General features: G+C 36.9%; 2 protein-coding genes and 1 long non-coding RNA gene across 13 annotated transcripts in view; 1 reads left to right on the top strand and 2 right to left on the bottom strand.

The window, feature by feature from the left end:
• The window catches only part of LOC147838831 (odorant receptor 131-2-like), a 1093102-nt gene that overhangs the window by 661167 nt on the left and 414667 nt on the right, over nt 1-17268 (top strand). The window lies entirely within an intron of this gene.
• gria4b (glutamate receptor, ionotropic, AMPA 4b) overlaps nt 1-17268 on the bottom strand; it is a 201234-nt gene that overhangs the window by 90479 nt on the left and 93487 nt on the right.
• Nucleotides 2831-4655, bottom strand: LOC147831907 (uncharacterized). The gene is made up of 2 exons (XR_015520337.1): nt 3197-4655; nt 2831-3137 (listed from the first exon to the last, which is right to left on the bottom strand). It is a non-coding gene; the product is annotated as an uncharacterized LOC147831907 (long non-coding RNA).

Below are 17268 nucleotides of genomic sequence, written 5' to 3'. Positions count from 1 at the left end.
GATCATGGATGTGCTAAAAGCTGCACAGGCTACATCTGCTCCAGACTGGGGGAAGGGTGAGGAGAGACACCTGGATCTGACCATGGGGAGCATCAATCCTACTGAGAACACAGCCTACACACACACACACACACACACACACACACACACACACACATACACTTGAATATGTGATTTAAAATCATTTCCCACTTCATGGGCATAATAATTTTTAAACTGTACAGACTGTATATTTGGGTCTTCTTATTACAATTATGGGATGATAACGTTTTTCAAGGTAAACCGTGATTTGGAAAAGGTTTCAAAACTTTGTCTAATATGTCCAAAATCTTCTGCTATACCGTTCCTAAGGTACGTGTAAGATTTTTTCCCCTTTTTTTTTAGGACAACATTATCTCCAACAGAAAATATATCCAAAGATTCCATTTCAATTGGTAAAGAAATCAGTGTTTTTAAGCCTAAAAAAAGGGCAGAATTCAATGATTCATTTGAATTATTTAGCCTGACATGTTTACTACTCCAAAACATTTTTAATGTTTCTCAAATAAAATATTTTGTGTTCAAAAGGGAAACAAGTTTTAGTTTTTTTCCCCAGACATTTAAAAAGAATATATTTTAGAGCAGTAATCACAATACCGTGATATTTTTATCCAAGGTTATCATACCGTCAGAATATTAAACTGACCCAACAACAACCATTTTCATAAGCACAGCACTAACAGAAAACATGACCTTTTTTCAGATTAAAAATGCAAATAATGTATTCCATGTTTATGGTGACTGTTCATTCAAAGGCATGATTTAAAACAGTACAAACTGTGCACTATTTACTCTAACCCTATAGGCACTGCAGCGTTTTTGTATTGCAGGCACGCGAGCTGATGTTTTACAGTTGGAGAAGCGATCACAGGGGCGACGCAGTGGCGCAGTAGTTAGTGCTGCCGCCTCACAGCAAGAAGGTCGCTGGGTAGCTGGTTCATGCCTTGGCTGGATCAGTTAGCGTTTCTGTATGGAGTTTGGATGTTCTCCTAGACATGGGACGATAACCATGATCAAGGTATACCGCGGTTTGGAAAAAGTAAAGGTTTTAAAGAGCCCATATTATACATGAAATAAGGTCATATCTTGGTTGTAAGGGTCTCCAACAACAGTCTAATATGCATGCAAGGTCAAAAAACACTTTCATGGTCTTATAATCTGCATTTATTTTTACCTAATTATCCCAGCGACTCCTGTATGAATCGCCCAGTGATTCATTTGTTCCCAAACCCCTCCTTAGCGCGGAGCTAATCTGCGCTGATTGGACCGATGACAGTCTGTCGCGATTGGTCGACTGCCTTCAGTCAGAGAGGGAAATGGCCAATAGCTAATCAGCAATTTAAAAAGTAATCACAGTTCATACACGCTCGATAGTGTAGGCGTGGACTTTAGCTGCCACACTATGGCCAGTGGATAGTGCCACGGATAACCGAACGAAGGAGACAGTCGTGTACTCGCCATACCACACACACACAAAAACACACACACACCTCCGGATGACAACGCTCCCGCTTCAGCCCGCACCCGCCAGGTTTTAGCCTGAGAACCCGCTCCGTTTTCTGCCCGCCGCGCCCGGTCCCGCTAGAGCGGAGAACACAACCAAATATCACCCAGTATTCAGTCACACACAGCACAAAGTACACAAAGCTCGTTCGTTCGTTCGCTCTCTCTCGCTCTCTCTCTCTCTCTCTCCCCGCGCCAGATTTCTGCGGCGCGGGAATACATTTCCGAATAAATCGCGGGAGCAGAACTCTAGCACGGAGCTCCATAAACAAACAGCACGCGTCGCGTTTTTAACGTGACTTTGCACGCGATAAGATAATATATCCAGTTAACCTGATACAGTACACGCGGTTACAAGTAACAAATCACAACTAAATACATTTGCAAGCTAGAGTAAACGAGGCAACAACTTTAACCGCACGTACTTACACTTGAGAAATGTAGGAAGAAACCCATCCTGACGTCCATCAGTTACTCTTTACTGATCCTTCCTTTAACAAACTCAGATGAAGTATTCTTTGTAGCATGTAGCTTCCAGAAGTTTCCAACTGCTTGGTTATAATGCTGATGTTTCATCTTTGGGTAGAGACTCAATATATCCATCTGCAGTGTGACTTCAATCGACCGGCATGTTTGTGTGCGTGTGTTTGTGGGTGTGCGTGTGTTTGTGGGTGTGTGTGTGTGTGTGTCTGGGTTACTGCGTCAGAGGGCGGGGCCTCAGGTTTGAAATCTCCCGGGTTTGCGCGTGCACGTGAAAAACTTTGTTTCGTTCGTACGTCATGGCGAAACACCTAATGAGTCGGTATCAAGGCGACTCGTTTGAAGCACTATGATTCGACTCTTTTATAGATGAATCAACAGTTTTAAACACTGTATTCTTACAGATTTAAGCCTTAGCTGGATACTTCACTTCACTTAGAGCTGTGTTACACACTACATGGAGGGGAATTTTCAAAAACCCATAATATGGGCTCTTTAAAACTGCCAAAATTTTCTGCTATATCATTCCTACGGTGTGTGTAAGATGTTTTTTGGTTACTTTTTTAGGACAACAGTATCTCCAGCAGAAAAGTTCTCCAAATATTTAATTTTAAATTGCAAAGAAACCTGTTTTTTAAGCAAATGACAGTTGAATGATGGAAATTTAACCTGACATCCCAGAGGGCACACAACATCATAGGCGCTAATGTAGGTCATGACATCAAATAACCAAAATTCATTGTCTAGTCAGCGTCTAAAAACAACCTTAATTTAACATCCAATAACAACATCAAATAATATTAAGTAATATATATATCATATTAAAGTAATATACATTTGACAGAGTCAGACATTTATTTGTCAGGTATGGCAACCAAAATCCACCATCTGGTAGACGTCATAGTGATGTCCACACAATGTTTCTAAAAATAAAATATACTGTGTTCAAAGGGAAAAAAAGTTATTGCATTTTACCCAGACATTTAAAAAAGAATTTATTTTAAAGCCATAATCACTATACCGTGAAACAATGGTATTTTTATCCAAGGTTATCATATTGTCAGAATCTTATACTAGCCCATGCCTAAGTGTGATGTGTTTTCTACAGTTCAATACTTGAGTGGCCACTAAGCATGGGTCGGTACAAGATTCTGACGGTATGATAACCTTGAACAAATATCACAGTTTTATGGTATAGGGAATACTGCTCTAAAATAAGTACTTTTTAAATGTCTGTGTAAAAAAACTAAATAGTTTTTCCCCCTTTGAACAAAATATTAAATTATATTTATTTATAACATTTTGAAAAACATTTGGAACAGTTAACATGCCAGACAAAATCCTACAAATGAATCACTGACTTCTGCTGTCTTCATTAGTTTCAAAAACACAGATTTCTTTACAATTTAAAACAGCATCTTTTCTGCTGGAGATACTGCTTCCGAAAAACTTAAAACATACAAAAATCTTACACATTTGTTAGAAATGGTATAGCAGAAAATTTGGGCGGCTTTAAAACCTTGACTTTTCCAAACTGTGGTATATCTTGAAAACGGTTATCAATTCATGCCTAGTGGACACGTGCCCTAAATGCAAGCCTCAAAAAAATGTTTTACAATTTATTTTTGTACAAAAGTTAATGGTAATTTAGACCAGTTTATCCTCATATAAAAATATCAGGGTATCCCTATTCTTATGTGCCCATTTTGTTTTGCTATTAAAGATGTAGATTTTGCTCATGTAAGGGTGCAGTTTATGTGTTGAATTTAAAATGAACTTTTTCTATTATCTGAAATCCTAATATTATAAGCATTTGTTTTTTGATGTATTGAAATAAGTATTGATTTTTAGTACAAATACCAAAAAATAAAATAAAAAAGTAAATCAATAATTAAGTGACTATTGGTTCATTAAATGACGCTTTTAAACTATATAAAATCTAATGTGAAAACAGCTATTTTTGGTGTACCTAAACACAAAACATCATTGAAAAATAAAGGAAAAATGCTATTGTTAATGTTTTGTTTTGTTGAAGACATACAGTGTCATCCTGCAACTGTTTTGCAGCATCTGAAATGTCCTAAACACTATTTTTAACTGTCCAAAAAGGGGAAAAAATTTTGTTTTTACTCTCTGATAGTCAAAACAGAATCAAGAGTTTGTTAAATATGCATTAACAAACAGTCAGGAAAAAGTGTTTAATGTAAATTTGGACCTCGAGTCCAAATATATGGACATCATTTTTCTCTAAAAGTGCATCATATCAAAAGATGATACATAGGTTTTTATTCGAATTAGGCTCCAATAAGCCCAAATAGCAAAGATAAATAAAAAAGGCATGCAACAAAACAGCTTGGGCTTTAAGAGGTTAATGAAGGGATTTGACCAAACATGTTATGAGACATGGCAATCTATGATCACAGACTTAAAAAAACAAAAAAAAAAAAACAAACACTTATTCATTTAACTGATCTATATAAAGAAATTTGTGTAAACAGGTTTAAATGTGACCACTAACATTGTTTGACTCAAAATGTATGTAGAAGATCACTATAAACACGTCAGATTATTATGTAAATATTATGGGAAAAAAATACAACCTTGATTGTACAAATTGTTTTGCTAAAACTCACAAAAAAAACACGATTCTATACATTATTATTTGATTTCCTCAAAAAAAAAAAAAAAAGATTTTAAAAAATCATTCTAGGGATATTTCACTCAAAAATGAAAAATCATTTTACATATGTTTCTTGTTGAACACAAAAGAAGATATTTAGAAAAATGTTGGAATGTTGTAACCATTGACTTCCATCGTATTCATTTATTTTATGATGGATGTCAATAGTTACTGGTTTAAACAAAATGAGAAACTCATAAATGTTTAGAACCACTTGGGTGAGTAAACTGTGGTTAAATGTTCATTTTTGGGTGAACTATCTCTTTAAAATATATGGTCTTTCAGTTTGAAATAATGCAACACGGTGGCTCAGTGGTTAGCACTGTCACCTCACATCAAGAAGGTCACTGGTTCAAGTCCCAGCTGGGTCAGTTGGCATTTCTGTGTGGAGTTTACATGTTCTTTCTGTGTGGGTGAGGGTTTTTTTTCGGGTGCTCCACTTTCCCCACAAGTCCAAAGACATGCAGTATAAATTAATTGGAAAAACCAAATTGTCTGTAGTGTATGTGTGTGAATGAGAGTGTATGGATGTTTCCCAGTACTGGGTTTGCAGCTGAAAGAGCATTCACTGTGTAAAACTTAAGCTGGATAGGTTTGTGGTTCATTCCGCTGTGGCGACCCCTGATAAATAAAGGGACTAAGCCGAAGGAAAATGAATGAATGCTTTTGAAATAATATATATGACTATTTTTTTAAAAATCTTTATCATTATTAATTTCAAGTACACATCTAGTTGGAAATCACTGCTCTAAGAACAGTAATGCTTGGTCCTATTATATTTATAAACCACAGAAGCCACACACACACACACACACACACCGTCATGTCCTTCATCATCTGCACTCCACCAACTATTTTGTCTGCGACCTGCATACCAAGTCACATTGCCAAAGGCTGATGTTTATCCTATCAGGGAGAGAAATAAGATTGCAGCAGATTTTTCACTCTGCAGTCGCTCTGTTCCACCTGATTTGCACAGTTAACCCTCTTTTGAATAACGCTGAATACATTCTCTCACAGCGCATGTCAAAACACAGTCCCAAATGAGTATCTGCCACAAAAATTAGCACAAAGAGAACAACATTGTCTTAACTTCTCCAATTTTACTCTGTTTCCTGTCATCCCAATCCACAGTGCTAGAACAAAAAAAAACAAAAAGCAAAAAGAGTGTATGCCAGCATTCACGACACTGAACTGCACAGCGAATTCTTAAAAACATGTATTAAAAACAAACTGACCTTATTTCTGCCACCAATATGTTGTGAAAATGAGCAAGGAAAGAAATCTCTGCATATTCAAACTTTTGATCTCTCCTTCAAAACATTAAATAAAATCCATGCTCTCATTTAGAATAAACAATAGCAAAAAAATAAATTCAATCAAAGTAACAAGTATGTTAAATATGTGGACCACAAGTAGGCACCCCAATAAATTTAACTGAGTAAAGTTTTATTTTCCCATTGATATTTGACTTTTTGTACACCTGTGTGTTGTGGGACAGGAAATTGTTCAGCCTCCTGTTTCACAGGGGTATAAATATGAAAAATGAGTTAACACACAGGGCAAACTCATTTAGTCATTCATCACAATGAGTAAAACCAAAGAACTGAGCTGTGATTTGTAATATAAATGTTCACAAAATGGTAAGCAGCTTTGAAGAAAATAGCAGAAACACTGAAAATAATACCAGTAATAATGATGTGTTTTCAATCAGCCTGAAACAGGATGACAATCTATCTATCAGAATGATGGTTTAAGTGGTCAAAAAAACTACAAGCTGCAGAATTTAGCTGGGTCGAAAGTCTCTAAAACTACAATCAGACATCAACCCAATCACCCAAAATTGCTTGAAAGGGTTACAATGAAAAAAGCCTTAACATTTATTTAAAAAAACAAAGCAATAGATTAAAAGGTTAAGCATTAAAGATATTTTATCCAGCCTTCTTTGCATAAATTTACCAAGGGTGCCAATAGTAGTGAAGAGCACTGTAATTAAAAACATCTAGTCTTGTTATTAAGTCTGTGTATTTTGACCATAATAAATGTAGCGCCGTTGAAGTGTGGTATATGACGCTGTCAAATTCATCAACACGCTCTGTTATGAAAAATAATGACTGTTCAGCCTAACTTGTGGTTTCCTCGTTCAATTAATGAAATGCTTGTCGACTGATCCTGACATGAGCATGAATCCACAGCTATGACAGCTGACAATTGCTGAACTGCACTGCTTTATAAACCCACACATATCAACATTAGGCATGGGACAATAATCGTTTAATATATACCGCTATACCGTGGTATGGAAAAGTCAAGGTTTTAAAACCGCCCAAATTTTCTGCTATACCGTACTATGGTATATGTACGATTTTTTTTACAATTCGTTTTTAGTTTTTTAGGAAACAGCATCTCCGGGAGAAAAGATCACCAAGATGCCGTTTTAAATTGTAATAAAATCGGTGTTTTTGAAATTAATGAAGACAGCAGAAGTCAATGATTGATTTGAATTATTTAGCCTTACATGTTTACTGTTCCAAAATTTTATACATCTTTCTTAAAATAAAATATATTGTGTTCAAGGGGGCAAAAGGTGGTTGTTTTTTACCCAGACATTAAAAAAAAAACTTATTTTAGAGCAGTAATCACAATACCGTGATATTTATCCAAAATTATCATACTGTCAGAATCTTATACCATCCCATACCTAATCCACATACCTACAAACACTCACAGTTATCTTTATGGGGACTTCAAATAGATATAATGAATTTTGTAATGTACAGACTGTATATATTCTATCCCCTTATATCAACCCTACCACAATTCACTGCCATTGCTATACTTGGAGACATTTGGTCCCTTCAAAGTAGGGAATACAAGGTACACCCATACACACAGATTGTTTAGTGTTAGAAGAAAAAGCGATGCGAGTACGCATCCAGTACAATTCATGAATACTAATATTGTACTGACTTTCTATTTAAAGCCTCTAAATGCAATCAATAATAACCAAACAAATAAAAGAGAAATTGAAACTGGTAAATAATAAATATGAGACCTTTTGAAGCCTATAAATAAAATATTTTGTATTTTCTAATATACATTTCAGGAGTAATTCTCTTTTTAAAAGCCCAGAATTTTTATTTTTTTTTGGATATTTACAATGACAGCTTCAGCCAACAGTATTAAAAAATAGGACTGCCTCGATACCCTAGTGTCAAATGCATCATTAAAAACAACGGAAATTCAATTTTTTTTCAGTAAAGCAGAGGAGTTTCATGACCAGACAGACAGGTCTTTGGGGGAAAGCACAGTTACATTTCAGACCTCGTCTTGATCTTAAACGTGTTTCAGTCACACTTCCTACATCCGCAGGGCTGGATAGCTACTAAAATCACCACAGATATCCTTGGGGAGAGAGAAAGTGGGGGTTGGGGAAGGTAGTTGCTCAAAAGGGGACATGGAGGCTGCTTGTAGCAATCAAGGCTGCAATTACGTTAGCAAGATTCGCAGCAAACGCTCCTCCAGTCCAGCAACCCCCCTCAAAAAGCCCAAACTCCAGCTTAGCTGTTTTCCCTGTCAGGCTGACCTTTTTAAAGGGACTACGTCTGTTTAGGAAAACAACCCAAGGTAGGTTTTATTTGACATTATCAAAAAGCCACAACTCAAATGCCCTTTGTGTGTACTCAGGATACAGTAAACACACCGCGTTTCAAGCAGAGCCGGATGCTTCCCCTAAGGAATGAAAAGAAGGGTTTGTTTTTAATCGGCAAGGTTTGTATCAAGTTCTTTTGGTGACAATGCAGCTTGAAGATTGGCAGATTTCCCACTGCGATGGTCCATTTCTCTACGGCCCAAGCTACCAATGACCCCTAAAGAGCCTCCACCAACATTCCACTCAAATGAACAAGCAGGTCAGTGCAGTTTTCCCGCACTTCCAAAATCAATGAACGTCTGTGTGTGTATGCGTGTGTGTGTGTGTGGTTTGTACAATCCACATTCGGTTTTATGTAACATCAAAATCATTTAAAGGGACAGTACACTTGAAAAAATAATTCTGTCATTATTGTTACATTCTAAACGTCTGACTTCTGTGTAACACAAGCACAAAAAACTAACTTGTTTTGTCAATTAAGGGTCCAAATAATGGACAACATTTAAACATAAACCAATAAATGTTTTAAAATGTAAAGTTTTTATGTTCCACAGAAAAAAAATATTGTATGTTTAGAACATGAAGATGAAATGACAGCATTTTCATTTCAGATTGAATTGCCCCTTTAATCTAACCTTGTAGCCATTTTTTTTTTTAAACTGAACCAACCAGAAAGGACATTTATGACATGCTTAATTCTGTTAGGGCTCATAGCCAGGAGCTGGACATCCCCGATAGCTAGCTTGTATATTTTATAGTAGTGTTTCAGGTTAGCATCTGTGCATCTGCGAAATGAATGACTCCCAAAGGCAAAATAAACCAGCTTTTGCTTTAATTCACATGATCCATACAGGAATCTGGAATGAAGAGATTTATGATGCAATAACGCCTCGCAGGTCTTGCCTTCTAACCCTGCTAGTCAGGCACCCAGACAGCCTAGCGTACGTGAAGGGGGCGAGGAATAAGCACAGCTCGGCTGCCTCCTGATTCTATGTAAACCATGAACTGCAGAAAAACAGATCCCGCTTTCCGCTTCACGCATCACTGCTGCTGACAGCTTCACTCGCAGTGCGCTTGACTTCATCTCCCACAATGCCTCTGGGACAGAAAAGATGGATTAGGTTTCCCTGTCTGCCTGGTCCCTCTCCTTCAGACCAGAACCTTAAAGATTATGACAAAAAAAAGTGAAAAAATAAGGCAAAAAAAAGAAAGCCCTCCATAATGGAGAAACCAGCGAAGAGGTGAGTTAAGGTGAGGGTGGATCTTGATTTCAGTCTATTTTATAAGTGAGTTTGACAGCGATAGCTCTTGTTTGAGAGCGGGGGGCATGAGGAGCATCCTTCAGTGCATGACTGCTTTATCGATACTAATAGCCTATCCTATCCTCTGGTCGCATGAAGAAAACTAACCTTTCCAGAGGCTAATCTGCTGCTTGTCACTACACAAGACATATGGATATAATCACCACAGCATCTGCTTGCTGAATTAAGGCAACTGGTTGAGTTAACATGAGAGTGGTTGTAAAATCATTAATTTTTACCAATTTTCTGTGGTCACATTGGTGAAGTTTTAAGGAGACAAATGGTCAACAGTGATGTATGAAGCATAATTCACACTTGTTATGCTCTAAACCATAACCAGTCATAAGCCAGTGGTTCTCAATTCTGGTCCTCGAGACACCCACCTTGCACATTTTGTATGTCTTCCTTACTTAACACACCTGATTCAGATCATCAGCTTGTTAACAGAGATCCATGAACTGATCCTCGTGTGTCAAATAAGAGAGACATGTAAAATGTGCAGGGCAAGGGGTCCCAATGACTGGAATTGGGAATCGCTGTCTTAACCTAACACGTCAAATATGGAAAAATCCAACATCCGGCCATTTATTTTCTTTCTTTCTTTCTTTCTTTCTTTCTTTCTTTCTTTCTTTCTTGCTTTCTTGCTTGCTTGCTTGCTTGCTTGCTTGCTTTCTCTTTCTTGCTTGCTTGCTTGCTTGCTTGCTTTCTCTTTCTTTCTTTCTTTCTGTCTTTCTTTCTTTCTTTCTTTCTTTCTCTTTCTTGCTTTCTCTTTCTTTCTTTGTTTCATTCATTCGTTCATTCATTCATTCATTCATTCATTCATTCATTCATTCATTTTTTCGGCTTAGTCCCTTTATTAATCAGGAATCGCTACAGTGGAATTAGGGCTGGGTGATCATTCGATATTGATAATTTTCATGATATAAAATTTTTCGATAAAATGATAATGACAGTTCGATAATGGCTCGATAATATTTACGAACTATGCGTAACGTTGCGCAAGCATTTTGCAGTCTGCCCTTCCGGATGCCGCACGCTGTACAAGTTTACAGCCATGTAGTGTTAGTTGTACACAAAAACGAGATCAAAGGAAAAAGCACGCTCTCCGCTTTTCATATCCCCGCGGGCCGTGCCATCTCCGCCTCGCCTCCGAAACGCGGCCAGCTGCAGACTGCAGTGAATAATGCTAAGCTGACTCTGCTTTTTCGCTGATCCACTGCAATGTCCCGCTATACACCCGCAACCGACCTGCAATTAGCTAATTATAATGTATTTTTTTTATTACCCGACCCGCGGTTTATCAACAGCGCCCGCAGATATAACAGCCATTTACGCATCACTAACGGGAGGCAAAAATACAACCTTTACGGCTCCCCGTAAGTTTTCGTTGTGATGCGCGATTTGTAAAATAAGAGTCTGCATAGTCCTATTTGTGCTAGTCTGTCAGACAAATTAAACATCCGCAGATATAACGGAGATCTGCGCATAACATGGTTTATGCGTCCCGCTATATGCGATGTCAAGAGGGTGACTGCATAAGGTAAACTGCACACACTTGATTATGTAGTGCGTGGACGTGTCTCACAGTGCAAAGCATAACTAAACCTTTACATGTCCATGTTTAATCAGTCATCGATAAGATCTATTGATTAAAGTGTTATTGACAAGTAATCGTTAGCATCCCTAAATAAAATATATTAAAGTATATTTCACCCTAATACATCCAAATTCATCCAAAACTGAAAATTCTGTGACCATTAACTCACCTTTACTTGTTCCAAACGGGCTTATTATTATTATTTTTTTCTGATGTTGAACAATAATATCCAATAACTTGTAATGTCTTTGGTTGTTGAAAACTTGAACAGTAAATGCTGAATTTAGATTGTTCTTTTGTTTATTTATTTTTTTTTTATTGTCAGACAGCTAAAACATTTCACAAAATGTGTTAAAAAACACAAACATAAAAATGCACAAAGCGATTGGCATACTGAAAATCTTATAAAATTGATAGATTTAAAATTTTACGTTTATCGTGATAAATATCGATATCGACTGATATGAAAAAAATTATCGCGATAAATTTTTTTGCCATATCGCCCAGCTCTAAGTGGAATGAACCACCAACTCATCCAGCATATGTTTTATGCAGCGTATGCCCTTTCAGCTGCAACCCAGCACTGGGAAACACCCATACACTCTTGCATTCACACACATACACTATAGCCAATTTAGCTTACACAATTCAACTATAGTGCATGTCTTTGGACTTTGGGGGAAACCAGAGCACCCTGAGGAAACCCACATGAACATGGGGAAAACGTAGAAATGCCAATTGATCCAGTCAGGACTTGAACCAGCGACCTTCTTGTTGCGAGGTGACAGTGCTAACCACTGAGCTACCGTGTTGCCTGCATATATCAACATGAATATTTTTGCATCATAGTTGTCGGTGCCAGATGGGCTGGTCTGAGTATTTCTGAAATTGCTGTTCTACTGGGATTTTCTTGCACAACCATTTGTAGGGTATTACAGAGAATAGTTTGGAAAAAGAAAACCAGATTGACAAAAAGGCACCAGCAGCACAAATAACCACTCAATGCAACTGAAATCTGCAGAAGAACATCACTGAACACATAAAGCCTTCATGTGAACCATGTGAACCTTGAAGCAGATGAGCTACAGCAGCAGCAGACGAAGAGCACAGCAGTTACACTCCTATCAGATAAAACAAGAAACTGTGGCTACAAATCACACACAGGTCTACTTAATCTGGACAATAGAGGATTGGAAAAGTGTCAGATGAGTCTCTATTTCTGCTGTGACATTTGGATGATAGGGTCAGATTTTGGGGAATTAATGAATCCATCTTGCCTTGTATCAACAGTCCAGTCTGCTGCTTGTGTAATGGTGCGGGTGCCATATCTGTCTACCTGACTTGCTGAGTATCTCCATCTCTTTATGACCACAGTGATACCATCTTGCAATGGCTACTCTCAGGAGAATAACGCAACATGTCACAAAGCTCAAATCATATCAAACTGATTTCTTAGAATTGACCGTAGGTACACTATACTCAGAAGGCTTCCAGAGTTTTCAATCAAACTGAACATGTGCCATATGTGCTGAAATGAGAGATTTGTATCTTTATAAACAAGCTATCAAAGTGAAATAACACAACAAAAGGTGAAAGCCACTTTGTAAATAAGATTTAAAGGACAAAAGAAAAAAAATGAAAGAGTAATTTCCTGCTTGTTAATAGATTTCTGAATGTTTGTTATCTTAATAATGAAAGACTCTTGGTTGATTTGATATAAAACATCCACACAAGCTTTTCATTCACATGCGAAAAATCCAAGATGAATACAATTTTTTTTTTCTTATATGCCTAGTTGTGTGTGGGTGATAAAATTGATTAGATTCCTCTTCTGAGACAGGCGTGTTTGATATTTATAGAAAAAAAAGGGGCTGAATGAGATTTTTTTATGGGGGACGCAAGAACGTGGAAGCACAACTGTACAGACAGACAAGAAAGAGTGTCGGCCTCATTCAAGCACTCAAACACGCAGTGTGACTAATGCTGGGTGGCGAATGAATAAACTAACACTTGTCAGTGACATTTACAAAATTCGTCATCACAGGCATTAATGGAGAGAGAAAAAAAGAGAGAGAAAATGTTTGCGCAAGTCTTTTCCGAAAGCAACGGTAATCACATCAATGAAGCCTGAGGAGAAAGCCTGTGAGCCATATTCCCATGACCTTACTTCCTGTTGATGCTGATCCTGCTACTCAAAAAGTTTCATCGCAACGTCATAGAGTTACATTTCTGCGCATCACACATGCTTGTATCCAAACAACATACAAAGGAGTTTAAAAACTCATTTATTCATCTTTCTTCAACTTAGTCCCTTTATTTATCAGGGGTCGCCACAGCGGAATGAACCACCAACCTATCCAGCACATATTTTTATGCATCGGATGCCCATTCCAGCTGCAACCCATTACTAGGAAACACTTATACACTCACACACATACACTATGGCCAATTTTAGCTATAGCACATGTATTTGGACTGTGAGGGGAAACCGAAGCACCCAGAGAAAACCCACGCGAACATAGGGAGAACATGCAAACTCCACACAGAAATGCCAAGAGACCAAGCCAGGGCTTAAACCAGCAGTCTTGCTGTGAGGCAACAGTGCCAACTACTGAGTCACTATGGCGCCAATTTATAACTTTTTAATTTATATATATAAAGTTTTGTGGTGAACATTTTTACTTCACAGGACTTGCCCACCTTGCTGTCTGACAAGTCTTTGCTACTAGAAACAGCACTACTACTTTTAACTACTTCCATAGGAAAATAATACATCTTTTATCAATTGGAAAATAATGCATCATGGAGATATCAGGCAGAAGCAAATAGAAAGATCTACAATATACAAATGTGTTTGATAAATTTAGTTTTAGGTACTTTGCTAAATATTAAGAAATATTATATGTTATCAAATGATTATTGTTCCTAAAATGCCTGACATGATTTTTAGAGTTTTTACACAGCTGAGGGCAAAAATATTTTCAAACCTTTTTTTTCCAAAGGAAATTTTCACATTTAAAATTAAAATTTAAAATAGAAATTTTTTCAATAAAAAAAATAAAATAAATAAATAAATAAATATATATATATATATATATATATATATAGTTATATACAGTTAAATAATGCAACTGTAAGTAAGAAAAAAAATATATATATTTTTTCCCTCTCTTTCAGATACATTCTTGTTTCATTCAGTTTTTCAGCTTTTACACTTTTTCAAAAATATTCTTTGTTGTCATTCAATGACTTGCCTAGTTAATCTACAGTAATTAATATAGCTAAGCCTTTAAATTGCACTTTAAGCTGAATACTTGTATCTTGCAAAATAATTATTAAATGGTACATACTGTCATCATGACAAAGACAAAAAAAATAGTTATTAGAAATTTGTTGTGCTTAAACGTGCTTCTCCAATGTTTCTCTATTAAACATTCATTCATTCATTCATTAATTTCTCTTCGGCTAAGTTTCTATTTCAGAGGTCGCTACAGCGGAATGAATCACTAACTATTCCAGCATGTTTTATGCAGGGGATACCCTTCCAGCCACAACCCGGTAATGGGAAACACCCATACACACTCATTCACACACACACTAATACACTACAGACAATTTTCTGTTTAAAACCCACGCCAACACGGGGAGAACATGCAAAGTCCATATAGAAATGCCAACTTGCCTAGCCGGGACTCTATTTAACAACACTTGGAAAATGTATAAAAAGAATTACATTTCCACAGGACTAGGGATGGGTACCAAAACTCAGTACTTTATCAGTACCATGCTAAATTATAAAATACAGAAGTATCGATAAGCTTGGACGTTAACGGTTCTGCTATCGGTACTGGATAATTATTGCTGAATAATCCTTACTAACAGTTGCATAATTTAACTGACCAACCTTTTCTAATTTGCGATATTTGATATTCGTCTGCACAGTTGGCAATCTCACATGAGAAATGCTTGTGTTTTCGCCCCAATAGTACAATGGTGAACACGTCAAGTACAAAAGCCTTTACAGTTCTCGGCTGTGCGCACACTCTCAGCGGAGAATCGTGCTAAGCACACACAAATAGCTTGCTACAGACTCGCATGCACACACAGCTCGTAAGCTTGCAGAGTGGTGGAGAGAACCAAACGGGTTGTATTATCCGAGTAGACACCGAAAATGCCCGTAGCAACAATCACAACATGTTGTTTTCTTGTATAAGCGGAAACGCAAGCAATCTGGTTAAGCATCTTTCAAAAGTGCATTAAGTGCAGAAAGACACATGAAAAGTTTTCAACTGCCTGGCTAAAGGTACATCATCCACATCATTATGCTAGCAGTCAATCACATAAAGTCTCTATAAATTAGTATAATATTAATAGTTAAATAAAAACACGCATTCATTTACAATGAAAACTGTATTTTTCTATAGTAGCCTAAATAAATATTAAACAATAAAATGCTTTGACATTACTGTATTTACAAATATAGCCTATGAATAGCCTAATAATAAACTATGCTTATTCAGATTATTAAAAAAACTGCTTATTTTTACATTGTTACCTCTCAAACACTGTTAACTTATTTATGTGAATGTGTTAATGAAAAATCTTAAACATAATCTGATTATTTAACTGCATTTTGAAACTCAAAGAGAGTATTTACAACTGCAGGGACCACAATAAACCAAGAAAGGTCCCAACTTCTGCCAGAAAAGGCAATCCTCATTATTTTTTTCTCAGAAGAAAAGTTAAAAACTTAATTTTACAGGAAAATGTTTATTTATTTGTTTTACAATTATTGGTTTTGTTTTATTTTTACATTAAAACGTAATAATAATATAAAATGTTTTCAATTCTGTTAAATTTTTTTTTTCAATTAAAAAAACACTACAAAAAGTAAGTGGTATCAATAAAAGTAGTAATAGCGTTTAAACCTTAACGATACCATCCTTACACAGGGCAGCTAATAAATCTGCTTTCAACAATATAAGCATTTGTTACACTGAATGATTTGTAGTGGGTGTCTTCTGTTTTCATAGTAAAAACAGAAGAAAACAAAAGCTGCATTCTACCATTCTGATGCTTGAAAACCTCTTTCCATCTTTGACCCATATACAGTTTTTTTTTAACCTGTCTACATCTGCCAGCTATCCTACTAAAACAGATACTGGCTTCCCCATAACTCAATCCATTTTGTTGTCAGTACACACTAGTAAAACACAGCTGTAAATACTGTGGAACAGTGTGTGCTTGTGCAGCACAATGAAGCACAGTGCCACCAGATCCAGACATCAATAAATCTCCAGCACGCTGACGTTTATCTAAGCAATCAAACGATACATATTCATATCCTCACAATGATGACATAACACCAGCACAAGTCCCCGAGATGATAGCAAAGGTTGTCGTTTACATATCACAGTTTATTCCTAAAAGTCCCTTCCATGTCACCATCTCTCTGTCTCTTTTTCTTGACACTCCACAGTGCTGTTTCCTCAGTTCCTGACAAACTCTTTCACTCTCTCTCTTTCCACATTTCTCCTGCTCTCCTCTACGGCTGAATGCCAGGGTGTGCCTTGCAGGGGAGATTTGGCCCATTTCTCTCTCTTTCCTCTTTTTCTCTCCCTTGCTCTGGTGTCCGTCGTGGCTGACGCTTCTCTTGTTTCTTCTGTTGCCTGTCTTGTGTCTTTATCCTTCAGTCCTCCTCTTTTGTTGTAGCTCTCCGTATCCTTTGTGAGTCCATTTTTCATCCGCTATCTTTGTGTTCGTTCTGTCTTTTCTTTTGTACCCGCTCTTTTTTTTTCCTGACTGATATTCCTTGGTCTCTCGTGTTCGCATTCACACGAGCTTCCTCCGAGACGTCTTTCTCTTTATTTATATATATATTTATTTATTTGCTCATTCATGCAGCCTTAAACTGCTCACTGAGCTAAAGAGAGAGAGAGAAAATCGCTTGACTAAAAGCTTCAACCTAGCATGGCCTTTATTTAAACCTTTAGTCCTTTTATATACATAAAGCATT

This window comes from Danio rerio, chromosome 21, assembly GCF_052040795.2.
Source record: "Danio rerio strain M-AB ecotype USA chromosome 21, GRCz13ab, whole genome shotgun sequence".
Lineage (NCBI taxonomy): Eukaryota > Metazoa > Chordata > Actinopteri > Cypriniformes > Danionidae > Danio > Danio rerio.
The sequence above is the reverse complement of the archived record's forward strand: the minus strand, read 5'-3'. Positions and strand labels throughout refer to the sequence as shown.